Consider the following 14,921-nt stretch of genomic DNA (forward strand, 5'->3'; position numbering starts at 1 on the left):
GAAAGTCTATAAATGACATTTCTTGCATCTCATCCTCATTTCATAAGTAATGGGAGCAGAATTGGGCCATTCGGCCCATCAAGTCTACTCTGCCATTCAACCATGGCTGATCTATCCCTCCTAATTCCATTCTCCTGCCTTCTCCCCATAACCCGACAACTGTACTAATCAAGAATCTATCTATCTCTGCCTTAAAAATATCCACTAACCTGGCTCCACAGCCCTCTGTGGCAATGAATTCCATGAATTCACCACCTTCTTACTAAAGATTTAGTTGATACCAATAATAAGTAGCATATACCTTTGAGAAAGCTCACTCCGAACATTATGAACACTGCAATTTTACGTAACTGATTAACAAACCACCTTACCCTGCCTTTTTCCATCCTGTGTCCCACCTGGATGCACACCCATTTCTCCCTTTCCCATTACACCCATCCCCTTCCGCCTTTATTCCTTCCTCTGTCTTCACAATTCACGCATCTTCTATCCTTAGTTCCTAATCTCTTTTTGTCTTTTCATCTCTGGCTTTTGTCCAACATCTTCCAACCAACTGCTCCCCCTTACCTGTATCTTCGCCTTTGTCCTACCCCCATCACTCTTCCAACTTTCTCTCTCTCCCCCCACCACAATCAGTCTGAAGAAGGGTCCTGACCCATAACGTCACCCATCACCGTTCTCCAGAAATGATGCCTGACCAGCCATACCTTTGTGCAGTTCGGGTCTTTTTTTTTGCAAACCAGCATCTGCAGTTCCTTGCATCTGCTTTTGAGAAAGCCGGTGCTTTACATTAATTAAAAGACCTGACATTTTTCTGTTGGGTTTCATTCATTTAAATGAAAGTAGGCTGCTTAATTCCATTAGATCTGGGTTGACTTTTCGTTGTGTGCGGCATTTAGTCAGCAGAGCATGACGTTGCCCAGTCTGTAACATGTACATGGGACAATATACAAACAAGAACAATGTTAGACTTGTGATGAATACAAATCCTTTTTATATCACCTGAAAAAAATGCGATTGGAGGTTTAACAATGGATCTGAATAATACAGCAATTTTTCATTGTAGAAATTGCAGTATTAAATATAGACAAGTTCAGCTGGTTATATCTTGAAAGATATATGTTACCGTATAAACATTGGATAATAAGAATCACATCTGATATCTGAAGACCAGTACATTACAATCTGAATTTATATGCGTCTTCTTCAAAAAGCTTTCAAGTTAATATTCTGAATTCTCAACATTAATTTTTCAACATCCAGCCAATTACATTACTTTCTCATCCAAAAAAAACTGCACATACTATTTATACAAGTTATCCCATAAATCAATATTCTGAAAAGTACCAGAGGCAAGATGAGGAATTTCTTTCATGCTTGAAGCTGCTCAGATCTGAAGTGCAGTACCTGAAAAGCCTGATGACAGCAGATTCAACAGTGACATTAGAAAAGGAAAATTTGAGGACTAAGAAGAGATAAGTGAAAGTAGAACTTATTAGATCTTCCAAGAACCTGGCTCCGGCACACCATACTGCTGTATATTCTTCATGGATCGCACAAAATTGAAATATCAATAGGCATCTAGAAATGAGATGCGTTGTGTGGACAATCACACAGAATAAAATGGTTATTAAAGAGGCTACAATCTAATTCAAGCACATAGTGGCTTTGTATCAATATTCCACATGTAGAAATATTTTGCAAGTTGTAACTCAGCATACAGATTTGGATATGGACACAAAATGCTGGAGTAACTCAGCAGGTCAGGCAGCATCTCTGGAGAAAAGGAATAGGTGATGTTTCGGGTTGAGATCCTTCATCAGATTAAGACTTAGACTTTGGTGTAAACCAGCATCTACAGTGCCTTCTTACACACGTCATACAGATTTGGATGATTTTTCTTTAAAGAGAAGGACAAGATGGAATCCAGCCAATGAGTTTAAGGTAGTTTATTTTCGGATATTTAGATAGTTTCCATGTTTTATATATATTTAGTGCAGAGCAACTATGATTACAGGAAGATTTGAATTCATATCCAAAGCACTCTGGCCAATTAAGTATTTTAATGTAGTCAGGTGGTAGTCAACCTGTGTCAACCACTAGTCAGGTGATAGTCAACCTGCATGGTTTCACAACAGTAAGGTAACAGCTGACTGATAAATATGGGCCTCTTCTTTGCAATTATGTCATGGGATCCTTTAAGTCTATCAGCTAGACAGCCTTGGCTTAAGAGCTCATTTCTGATAATGCAGCACACTGTCAAGATACAGTCTGGAAACTGCCTCTTTCGCCCAGCTTGTTCATGCTGACCAAGCTGGGCGACCAGAACTGCAGACAATACTCCACTGTCTCACTTACAACTTGTAAGTGACTGTGTGGTCTCACTTACAACTTGTACAGCTGCATCAAGATGTCCCAATATGCTCAATACCACTCAATACCCTTCGCAATGAAGGCAAGCATACCAAATGCCTTCTTCACCACACTGCCCACCTGACTCACCACTTCTCAGGAACCATGCACTTGTGCTCCCAGATCTCTGTGTATTGCAACACTCTCCAGTGCTCTACCATTTATTGTGCAAGTCCTGCCCTGGTTTGACATGCCAAAGTGAACACCTAACACTTGTCAAAGTCCATTTTCCATTCCTTGGCCGATTTTCTCAACTGATCTAGATCTTATTGTAAACTTAAATCTCCTTCCTCACTGTCTATTTTACCACAAATGTTGGTGTTATCTGCAAATTTACTAACAATATTGACTACATTGTAATCCAAATAGTTAACATAATACTGAAATGTAATCTCGTTGTTGTTAGTGTTGTTAGTTGTGTTTTATGTTCAAGTTCCTGAAGTGAAAAACCTTCAGTCTCAGAGGTATAAAGGCTCCCAACCAAACCGCAATCAGATAGATTTTCAACTATTAACTAGTTGGCAGGTTCCTCCATTGGGAGGTTTAGTTTACTTCAAGACTCTGTCCTCATCAGCATGTTACCACCGAACTGCATGCCCCATGCAGGCTGCAGGCTGACCCGATATCAAAGAGCCTGCAGGTTTAGCAAGCTGGTAGTAGACAAGTCTGGTAGCAGGCGGTGGGAATGAATGAACCGATGATGTTGGTGACTGAGGGAAGAGTCAAAAGGAAGGAGCCTTCAGCACAGAAGCCGAAGAAAACTTATGCTTCCACAAGCCCTACAAAGGTAATTTCAAAATACCTTCAGAGCCTCCATACTAGTTTGATTTTTACCCTGCCACTCCTTTGGTACTACCCAGCACAGAACCTTCACCTTTCAACATGGCTGAGATAAGAAGATAAAAAATGTGAAAGCATAAAATATCAATTAATTAAATAAAAGCAATTGATATGCACAATGAATCTTCTCAATTCTCAAAGAGATTCAGCAGTTTTCATATCACAGCTCAATATTTGCACTCAAAATGTATATCGAGTCTTTACTGCTGATACTTTAATTGCTAGATAGACTGATTGGTAATACCTAATAAATAACCTTTAAAATGTGCTTGAATTAATGATTAAAAAAACATCTGTCTTATTTAGTTCAGACCTACTCTATAAACAAAGCATACCTACAACATTCAACACATTTCAATTATGAATTCATTAGGAACTAGTACAATACTTTTGTGCAACTTTTGGCTATTGGCATTTAGTCAAACAACAAATCTGCAGGTGACGCTGGCAAGCAACAGCAGGTACCATTAATATCACCATGAGGCTGTGATAAAATTCTGGCCTGCTGGTTGATGTGTATTTTCAAAACTATAACAAAGAAATTGGCTCAATAAAGTCATATTTCACAGGAATCATCATTGGTGAAAAGGATTTGAAATGAAAGTGTAATACTGTTGTATCTATCTGAAGATAACAGAGTTACTTGTTTTACATTTGTGTTTGGCATTCAACTATATTCGTATTTTGTCCTCAAAAATACATTCAATTTGCTGCTGTCTAATGAATCCAATTATGATTTATGTCATGTAGTTGAATGATAAATCTAGGCAGTGTTGAGTGAACATTTGATCGATATTGCAGCTTGTCCAATCTCGTTCCCAATCTCGTTGTACCCCTGGGTACAATGACAATAAAGATATATTGTATTGTATTGTATTGTATTGTACTGATAAATTGGTCTGTTAATTATGATTCCATTATATGCCATGTAAAAAAATCAGTTAAAGTAATTGTTCATGCAAGAGTCCAGTCAAGAGTGTTTAATTGACATATGCATTGGGAAAAGAACGACAATATTCTTACTTGCTGCGGGTTTACAGGACCATTAATGCAACAACTCAACAAATAAATATACAACAATTATATACAATAAATTAATAATCAGTAGTTTTGATAAACAGTTCACAATAGTACAAAATCAAAGCACATAGAGTAACCAAAACGACGTCCATAGAAGATCGTTGCTGAGGTTGGGTTATGTTTGGGGTTTTGCAGTGTGGTTCAAGAATTTGATAGTTGCCAGGAAGAAGTTTCTGGGAAGAACCTGGAAGTCACAGTTCTCAGGCTCTTTCACCTACTTTTTTTTATGGGAGCAGTGAGTGTGGCCAGAGCGGTATGGATCTTTGACAATATTAGCTGCATTTCTGAGGCACACTTCCGATAGATCCTTTTGATGGGGAGGAGGTCAACACTCGTGATGGACCAAGCAATGTTTATTACTTTCTATAGCCTCCTTCATTCCTGGGCATTTGCATTATTGAACCAGGCTATGATGCAACTAGTCAGTTTAGTCGCTACCACAGATGTCCGAGACAGTATTCGGCCACATGCCTAACTAATCTCCATAATCTTCTCAGGAAGTAGAGGCACGGTTAACCTTTCTTTGCGATTGCATTAATGTGCTGGGCCCTGGACAAATCCTCAGAGATATGCATGGCCAAGATCTTGAAATTGGTGACTCTGTCTGCCAACGTCCCATCAATTCCCTGAGTTTGAAGATGGTTAGAGATGATGGTGTTGAATAACGAGCTGTAGTCAATGAACGCCAGTCTGACGTATGTGTTCTTATTGTTCAAGTGGCCCAGTGAAGAGTGGAGAGCCGGTGAGATTGCATCTGCTATTGCTGTGTTGTGGTAGTAGGGGAGGGTCCAGGTCCTTACAAAGGCAGGACTTGATATGCATCATATCAATTTCTCGTGGCACCTCTCAAAGCACTTGCTTGCCACTTGATGGAGGCCACCATATTTTGCTAGTTCCAGATATCCATTATTGCATGGTTTTTTTTAATTTAAAGGAATGAGGAACAGTCCTGTCACTAATGTAAAATTGTAGGACAATTGTTTCTTTTCATTATTCCAACTCAAACTATGCAACTATTGGGGAAGTACTAACTTTCCCATTGACCAGAGAGGCCACAAATATATGACGGAAATATTTCAAACGTCATTAGAAACGGGGATGGTGCCGGAAGATTGGCGCATTGCGCATGTTGTGCCTTTGTTTAAAAAAGGTTCTAAAAGTAAACCTAGCAATTATAGACCTGTTAGTTTGACGTCTGTGATGGGAAAATTAATGGAAAAGATACTTAGGGACAATATATATAATTATTTGGATAAACAAGGCCTGATTAGAAACAGTCAACATGGATTTGTGCCTGGAAGGTCATGTTTGACTAATCTTCTTGAATTTTTTGAAGAGGTTATCAGGGAAATTGATAAGGGCAAGGCTGTGGATGTTGTCTATATGGACTTCAGTAAGGCATTTGACAAGGTTCCACATGGAAGGTTGATTAAGAAGGTTAAATCGTTGGGTATTAATAGTGAGGTTGCAAGATGGATTCAACAATGGCTGAATGGGAGATACCAGAGGGTAATGGTTGACAATTGTATGTCAGGTTGGAGGCCAGTGTCTAGTGGAGTACCCCAAGGATCTGTGTTGGGTCCACTGTTGTTTGTCATTTACATTAATGATCTGGATGATGGTGTGGCAAATTGGATTAGTAAATATGCAGATGATACTAAGATAGGTGGTGTAGTTAATAATGAAGTAGAGTTTCAAAGTCTACAGAGAGACTTGGGCCTTTTGGAAGGGTGGGCTGAAAGATGGCAGATGGAGTTTAATGCTGATAAGTGTGAGGTGCTGCATTTTGGTAGGACAAATCAAAATAGGACGTACAGGATAAATGGTAGGGAATTGAGGAATGCAGTGGAACAGAGGGATCTGGGAATAACTGTGCATTGTTCCCTGAAGGTGGAATCTCATGTGGATAGGGTGGTGAAGAAGGCGTTTGGTATGCTTGCCTTTATAAATCAGAGCATCGAATATAGAAGTTGGGACGTAATGTTAAAATTGTACAAGGCATTGGTGAGGCCGAATCTGGAATATGGTGTGCAGTTCTGGTCGCCAAATTATAGGAAGGATGTCAACAAAATAGAGAGAGTACAGAGGAGATTTACTAGAATGTTGCCTGGGTTTCAGCACTTAAGCTACAGAGAGAGATTGAACAGGTTGAGCCTTTATTCTTTGGAGCGCAGAAGGTTAAGGGGGGACGATAGAGGTTTTTTAAATTTTGAGAGGGACGGACAGAGTTGACGTGGGTAGGCTTTTCCCTTTGAGAGTGGGGAAGATTCCAACAAGGGGACATAGCTTCAGAATTGAGGGACAAAAGTTTAGGGGTAACATCAGGGGTAACTTCTTTACTCAGAGGGTGGTGGCTGTATGGAATGGGCTTCCGGTGGAAGTGGTGGAGGCAGGCTCGATTTTATTATTTAAGAGTAAATTGGATAGGTATATGGATAAGAGGGGATTAGAGGGTTATGGTCTGAGAGCAGGTAGATGAGACTAGGTCAGAGAGAGTGGTCGGCGTGGACTGGTAGGGCCGAACGGGCCTGTTTCCGTGCTGTAGTTGTTATATGGTTATATATATGTTTATCACCCTATTCAAATTAAATCATTAATCACAAAAAGTAAAATGTGAAAAACACCCCAAAACTAATTAAGTACATTGAAACACATTTATTAACTCAACTAATTAAGAAATGTAAATTACCCCAAACCAACCAGCCACAAGTTTGGAGTACTGATTTCTATTTATTTCTAAGCAGCTGCAGGAAGTTTGTCTTCCAGCTTTGGAGTTCAATGACAACATGCAATGGCAGCAGTGAGATATTTTCAAAATATTTTTTCTATCAGAAAATTAATAAATAACACTTTTAACTTCCTCCAGAATTGATTTGGAAAACCAGTTTGCTTCATCCCACAGATCAACACAAAGTGCTGGAGTAAACATTCAGATTAATTTTTATGTTCAAATATTCAAGAAGTCACTGGCAAGAAATTAAACAACTTGTTTGGCTGGAAACAACAGTGTTAAAATAATGTCATCACATTCCAAATTAGAAATTAAACTGATAAAATTGTTCGCCATTCCTTTGTTGCCAGTACCTGTCATCTCAACTAGCTAATCACAAGAAAATGCAGATGCTAGTTTAAACCAAAAAATATACAAAATGCTGCAGTAATTATATGGATAGAACAGGTTTGGAGGGCCACACGTGGGAAGGTGGTACTAGTGTTGCTGGGACATGTTGGCTGGTGTGGGTAAGTTGGGCCAAAGGGCCTGTTACCACCGTATGACGATATGAACTCGCAGATCAGGCAGATGCTGCCTGACCTGCTGAGTTACTCCAGCACTTTGTGCCTTTTTTGTATCTCAACCAGCTAGCTTGTCCATTTGCAACGGCTAGATAATAATCCATTGTTTTATATGCAAATCACCATCACTCATTGTCACCATTCTTAAATATTTAACATAATTTCAAAAACACAAAATCAGCACACAAATTATGGAAAAATCCACTTCTACAAAGATGTCAGCAAATTAAAAGCAAGGTGATAAAGACTTGTCACACTGGGGCCAATTTATGCAATGTGCAGTCAGCCAAATGTCCTCCCACTTTCATATGAAAGTGACAAGCAATTATTAGGATAAAGAAATAGCTTCAGTTAAACAAAATGTCATGAAAATGTGGGAGTTTCAAGCCCATAAGTGGAAAACCAATAGTTGCTGGCTTTCCCTGTTGAGATTGCTTTTCCTTTTGTTGTAAAGTATTTTTTGCTCTCTTCCTGAAGATAATGCTGAATCTTTTTATTTTTGTGCTCCATATATTATTTGGATGGGATTAAACTGGACTATTTAGACATTGAAAGAAGGTCCAGGGAGGCATTCACATGCAGGTTTAACACTTTATGGAATAACCAAACTAATGGGTGTTCTCTTACAATTTTGCATCAATAACCTTCCTTCACATACCCCCATTCGCCAAGTTTATCTTCTCTGGGATCAATCTGTACATAAAATGCATGTCAGGTAAGTTTTGCTAACAACGGAATTATTTTGTGCAAGAAGTGTTTCAAGACATTTGTAAGAGGCACAGTGCCATATAAATGAATAAATATCAAACACTCATCACTTCTATTCACTTTCCCCCCCAGTCTCCAGCAGCTAAACAATACCAACTGGACTCTCGTCTATTAAACCTGAAAAGTCAACCATACCTTAACCTCCACAGATTCAGGTTGACCTGCTGAGTTCCTCTATCAGTTTGTTTTCGTTCCAGATTGAGTACCTTAAGTTTCTTGTGTCTCCAGTTGGCCAATTCACTGTTATTTACATGCTGGATTTATGGACTGAGGCCCTCTCCTGATCATTCAATTAAAAAACGAAATGCATCAATCACCCAGCAGAATATTGAATTAGTTCAAATACATGGTGTCATCCACAACATATAGTTCATTTTCACATCCTCTTCACAAATATCGGTCATTCATTAGATTCTATCACCCCCCAGTGGCGTCTTTTTTATTCATTTCTGCTCAAATCCTCCATACTGCAAATGTTGGTATATTGTATTTTATAAGATACAAACAAGAAGAATGCATAAATATACACAAAGCAATGGGGCTTATCATTGTGGAATACATCTAGAAATTACTATCTTGATTTTTTTTCCCAACTGGTTCATTTTTGGACAGAAGTTTACAGATGGTACCAAACCAGGAGGTAACTGCAGTGAAGAAGCATGTAGGCTTCAGGGCAATTTGGACACATAAAAGGAAAGTGCAAGGATGTGGCAATGGAATATAATCAGGACAATTGTAACATTTTCCACCTTGGTAGAAAAAATAAAAGGTCAGGCTATTGTTCCAAATGTAAGAAATTGAAAGGATTCAGAGGAACTGAATCATTGAAAGACAACAGAGAGCTGCAGTAAGCAATTACGAGGGAAACGGTGTGATGCCTTTTCACGGAAGAGAATTTGAAAGCAATTACATGGAGCTCTGCTGAGAATACTCTAAGGCAAGGTTTGATTAGGGTAGTTAGAACCACATTGTGTGTGCAAAATCAAGCTTCGCAAATTTAATTTATATTTTTGAGGAAGTGACCAGAATGACAACAGGGTAATAAATGTTATCTACATGGATTTTCAGCATGGCTTTTGACAAGGTTCCACATGGTAGACTGGTCCTCAAGGTGAGATCACATGGGATCCAGGATGAGTTGTGATAAAAAAAAGATTATGTAGTTTAATCAATGAAATCGATGATGTGTTCATTTTAAGTAACAGAATAACTTTATTCATTATAATGTCGATTTGAACATATTTATATATTTTAGATTTTTTTTATGTAGGCTTTGAACTATTTAAAAAGCAAATTTCAAAAGTGCCAGTTAGCTATTTATCAAGAACACCAAATAGGAAGAGTTCCATGGATCAAATAACTTGTTTCTGTACTAGCTCTATCTCAGGTCATAAAAGCATACAAATATACAATAATAATCGTGAGTACATGATATTAGTTACACTAGATAAGTACGAAGTGTTACATTTTGGAGTCAAATCAGGGCAGGACCATCACAGTGAATAGCAGAGCCCTGGGGAGTGTTGTAGAGGTGTTTTTGTGGTGTATGAGTCTAGAAGATCGACGTATTTAATTATCCAACTTGCCCACCCATTGAAGGGGCATTGTCTCAAAAAGGCACCCATAACAGGCACTGTCACAAAAAGGCAGCCAATGTCATCACGAACTCACAGCATGCTGGCCACACTCTCATTTCACTCCTGCTAACGGGAAGAAGATGGAACCTGAAAATTGTCACGTCCAGGTTCAGGAGCAGCTTCTTCCCAACAACCATCAGGCCATCAAACACCACAAACTCCAATTAAACTCTGAAACTCTGAACTGCCTGGGTTAAGGTTTTTTTTATTTAACTTTTTTTCTGTTTGTTTATTACATTATCTATTGCCTACTGTGACAATAGACAATAGGTGCAGGAGGAGGCCATTGGGCCCTTCGAGCCAGCACCGCCATTCAATGTGATCATGGCTGATCATTCTCAATCAGTACCCCGTCCCTGCCTTCTCCCCATACCCCCTGACTCCGCTATCCTTAAGAGCTCTATCCAGCTCTCTCTTGAATGCATTCAGAGAATTGGCCTCTACTGCCTTCTGAGGCAGAGAATTCCACAGATTCACAACTCTCTGACTGAAAAAGTTTTTCCTCATCTCAGTTCTAAATGGCCTACCCCTTATTCTTAAACTGTGGCCCCTTTTTCTGGACTCCCCCAACATTGGGAACATGTTTCCTGCCTCTAACGTGTCCAACCCCTTAATAATCTTATATGTTTCGATAAGATCTCCTCTCATCCTTCTAAATTCCAGTGTATACAAGCCTAGTCGCTCCAGTCTTTCAACATATGATAGTCCCGCCATTCCGGGAATTAACCTAGTAAACCTACGCTGCACGCCCTCAATAGCAAGAATATCCTTCCTCAAATTTGGAGACCAAAACTGCACACAGTACTCCAGGTGCGGTCTCACTAGGGCCCTGTACAATTGCAGAAGGACCTCTGCTTATAAACCTGTTGTGCTGCTGCTGCAAATAAGAATTTTATTGTTCTGTTTCAGGATATGTGTCAATAAAACACGTGATAGTAATTCCAGCCTTCTTTAATGCTTCAGCATTCATTGGAGAAGCCTTGCTCACAACATCTAAAACTGTTCCCGCAAAATTAGGCACTTGACGTGGTAGACCAGACCAGACCTAGCATGGCAGAGGCTTTGTCGTTTTGCTGCCCTTGACCGCACATCAATTCCATCAGGAGGGAGTAGTAATTTCTCTTTTATCTCCTCTGCTGCCAGTGTCAATTCTTCTTGCTTCTTCTGCAATGCCATTTATTTATCGCTCAATCTTGCTTCTGTCCCTCAGTCTTTCCTCTTTTTCTTGAAGTTTTCTTTGTTGTTCTTCAAATATTTTGTTCCTTCTCTTCTCTTGCTTTTCTACATATAACTCACGCCACCTTGCATTCATTGCCTCACACCTCTCCGTCGAATAGCCTGCACGTTGATTTCTTTTCTTGTCCCGCTCATATTCTCTCTTATCAACCTTCTGCCTTGTTAATGGTTTTTGAGGTTTATCCTTGTTCTTTTCCTTCTCCAACCTCTTCTCGTGATATTTTCTTTGTTGCAATTTGCCCTGTTCATAGTAGTGCTTCTTCCTTTCCATCCACTTTTCTGCCTTTTCTCTCTCTTATGGATTAAGATTTCTCTTCTTCATATTTTGTTCTGCAGTTGCCATGTTTATTCCATACAGCTGAATGTGGTGCTTTGCCATTTCTTTGATATCATTGTCCCTTTCTGGATTAGTTGTCTTTAATTTGTCCCTCCATGTTTGTGCCTTTGATTTGACACTTGTCTTAGGCCCATGCTTTTCTTTGTAGCTGATGCTGTTAACACTCTTTTCATTTCAGGTCATGCAGCGAATCCAGAGTTGGAAGGAAAGCTTCTTTGACGGAGTCCTCTTTGATGGAGTCCTCTTTGAAGGACTTTTCTTTGATGAACGAGCATTGTTTGAAGAAGCCTTTCGAGCTAATGTACAAACACAGAAATTAAATAAACAACAAAAAATAAGTAGGGAATAATGGTTTTTTTTTTCCATAATGTAAAACAATGGTGACACTTGTTTATTCTTGTTGCTGGTCTATAACTGCAACATCCCTGAGTGGTTTTGTTTTTTATATATATTATGAGGACTGGCCATTTTGGAAAAAAAATAAAAGGTAAGGACTAAGATGGGCAGCTTCTTCCTTTTTCTGGAAAAAAAATCAACAAATTATCTTTTTTTAAACTTGGCCTTGATGGTTTGCAATATTAAAACCAAAAGGAACAATTACAATGAAAAATTGAGCAGAATTTGAGCAAAAAAATACCACAGCATTAAAAATGGGCCTACCTATAAACCACAATGTGGACCTACTGTCGTGACCGAAATTATCATCCTAGTTATTCTCGGAGATACACAAGAATATTCGCCAGTTCGTGTAACCTACGAGAGTTGTATGGTAGAGGGTTTGGTACGTCGGCACCCTTAATTTTATGAGCTGTTTTAATAGTAAAATTTTGTCTAAATTACTTCAAATTTGGGTCATACATCACGAAAATACAGCAAATTCAGATGTGAACAAGTTTTTCCTGGTTTGCAGCGGATGTACGGAGGTATCGTCGTCGGACTGAAGCAATGTAAAAAGATTGCACAACAGCTGATTTTTGAAACAGGCAATAGACAATAGACAATAGAAAATAGGTGCAGGAGAAGGCCATTCGGCCCTTCGAGCCAGCACCGCCATTCAATGTGATCATGGCTGATCATTCTCAATCAGTACCCCGTTCCTGCCTTCTCCCCATACCCCCTGACTCCGCTATCCTTAAGAGCTCTATCTAGCTCTCTCTTGAATGTATTCAGAGAATTGGCCTCCACAGCCCTCTGAGGCAGAGAATTCCACAGATTCACAACTCTCTGACTAAAAAAGTTTTTCCTCATCTCTGTTCTAAATGGCCTACCCCTTATTCTTAAACTGTGGCCCCTGGTTCTGGACTCCCCCAACATTGGGAACATGTTTCCTGCCTCTAACGTGTCCAACCCCTTAATAATTTTATACGTTTCGATAAGATCCCCTCTCATCCTTCTAAATTCCAGTGTAAACAAACCTAGTCGCTCCAGTCTTTCAACATATGACAGTCCCGCCATTCCGGGAATTAACCTAGTAAACCTACGCTGCACGCCCTCAATAGCAAGAATATCATTCCTCAAATTTGGAGACCAAAACTGCACACAGTACTCCAGGTGCGGTCTCACTAGGGCCCTGTACAACTGCAGAAGGACCTCTTTGCTCCTATACTCAACTCCTCTTGTTATGAAGGCCAACATTCCATTGGCTTTCTTCACTGCCTGCTGTACCTGCATGCTTCCTTTCGGTGACTGATGCACTAAGACACCCAGATCACGTTGTACGTCCCCTTTTCCTAACTTGACACCATTCAGATAATAATCTGCCTTCCTATTCTTACCACCAAAGTGGATAACCTCACACTTATCTACATTAAACTGCATCTGCCAAGCATCCGCCCACTCACACAACCTGTCCAAGTCACCCTGCAACCTCATAGCATCTTCCTCACAGTTCACACTGCCACCTAGCTTTGTATCATCGGCAAATTTGCTAATGGTACTTTTAATCCCTTCATCCAAGTCATTGATGTATATTGTAAATAGCTGCGGTCCCAACACCGAGCCTTGCGGTACCCCACTAGTCACTGCCTGCCATTCTGAAAGGGACCCATTTATCCCCACTCTTTGCTTTCTGTCTGTCAACCAACTTTCTATCCATGTCAGTACCCTACCTCCAATACCATGTGCTCTAATTTTGCCCACCAATCTCCTATGTGGGACCTTGTCGAAGGCTTTTTGAAAGTCGAGGTACACCACATCCACCGGCTCTCCCCTGTCAATTTTCCTAGTTACATCCTCAAAAAATTCCAGTGGATTAGTCAAGCATGATTTCCCCTTCGTAAATCCATGCTGACTCGGAACGATCCTGTTACTGCGATCCAAATGCTCCGCAATTTCGTCTTTTATAATTGACTCCAGCATCTTCCCCAACACTGATGTCAGACTAACTGGTCTATAATTTCCCGTTTTCTCTCTCCCTCCTTTCTTGAAAAGTGGGATAACATTAGCTACCCTCCAATCCACAGGAACTGACCCGGAATCTATAGAACATTGGAAAATAATCACTAATGCGTCCACAATTTCTAGAGCCACCTCCTTAAGCACCCTGGGATGCAGACCATCAGGCCCTGGGGATTTATCAGCCTTGAGTCCCATCAGTCTACCCAAAACTTTTTCCTGCCTAATGTGGATTTCATCCAGTTCCTCTGTCACCCTAGGATCTCTGGCCACTAGAACATCTGGGAGATTGTTTGTATCTTCCTTAGTGAAGACAGATCCAAAGTACCGGTTCAACTCGTCTGCCATTTCCTTGTTCCCCATAATAAATTCCTCTGCTATCTTCAAGGGATCCACATTTGCCTTGACTATTTTTTTCCTCTTCACATACGTAAAAAAGCTTTTACTATCCTCCTTTATATTATTGGCTAGTTTACCCTCGTACCTCATCTTTTCTCCCCGTATTGCCTTTTTAGTTATCTTCTGTTGCTCTTTAAAAGAGTCCCAATCCTCTGGCTTCCCACTCTTCTTTGCTATGTTATACTTCTTCCCATTTATTTTTATGCTGTCCTTGACTTCCCTTGTCAGCCACGGGTGCCTCTTACTCCCCTTAGAATCTTTCCTCCTCTTTGGGATAAATTGATCCTGCAACTTCTGCATTATTCCCAGGAATACCTGCCATTGCTGTTCCACAGTCTTCCCTGCTAGGGCCTCCTTCCAGTCAATTTTGGCCAGCTCCTGCCTCATGCCTCTGTAATCCCCTTTGCTATACTGTAATACTGACACCTCCGATTTTCCCTTCTCCCTCTCAATTTGTAGAGTAAAACTTATCATATTGTGGTCACTGCCTCCTTATGGCTCTTTTACCTCAAGTCCCCTTATCA

This window comes from Rhinoraja longicauda, chromosome 24, assembly GCF_053455715.1.
Source record: "Rhinoraja longicauda isolate Sanriku21f chromosome 24, sRhiLon1.1, whole genome shotgun sequence".
In the NCBI taxonomy this organism is placed as follows: Eukaryota; Metazoa; Chordata; class Chondrichthyes; order Rajiformes; family Arhynchobatidae; genus Rhinoraja; species Rhinoraja longicauda.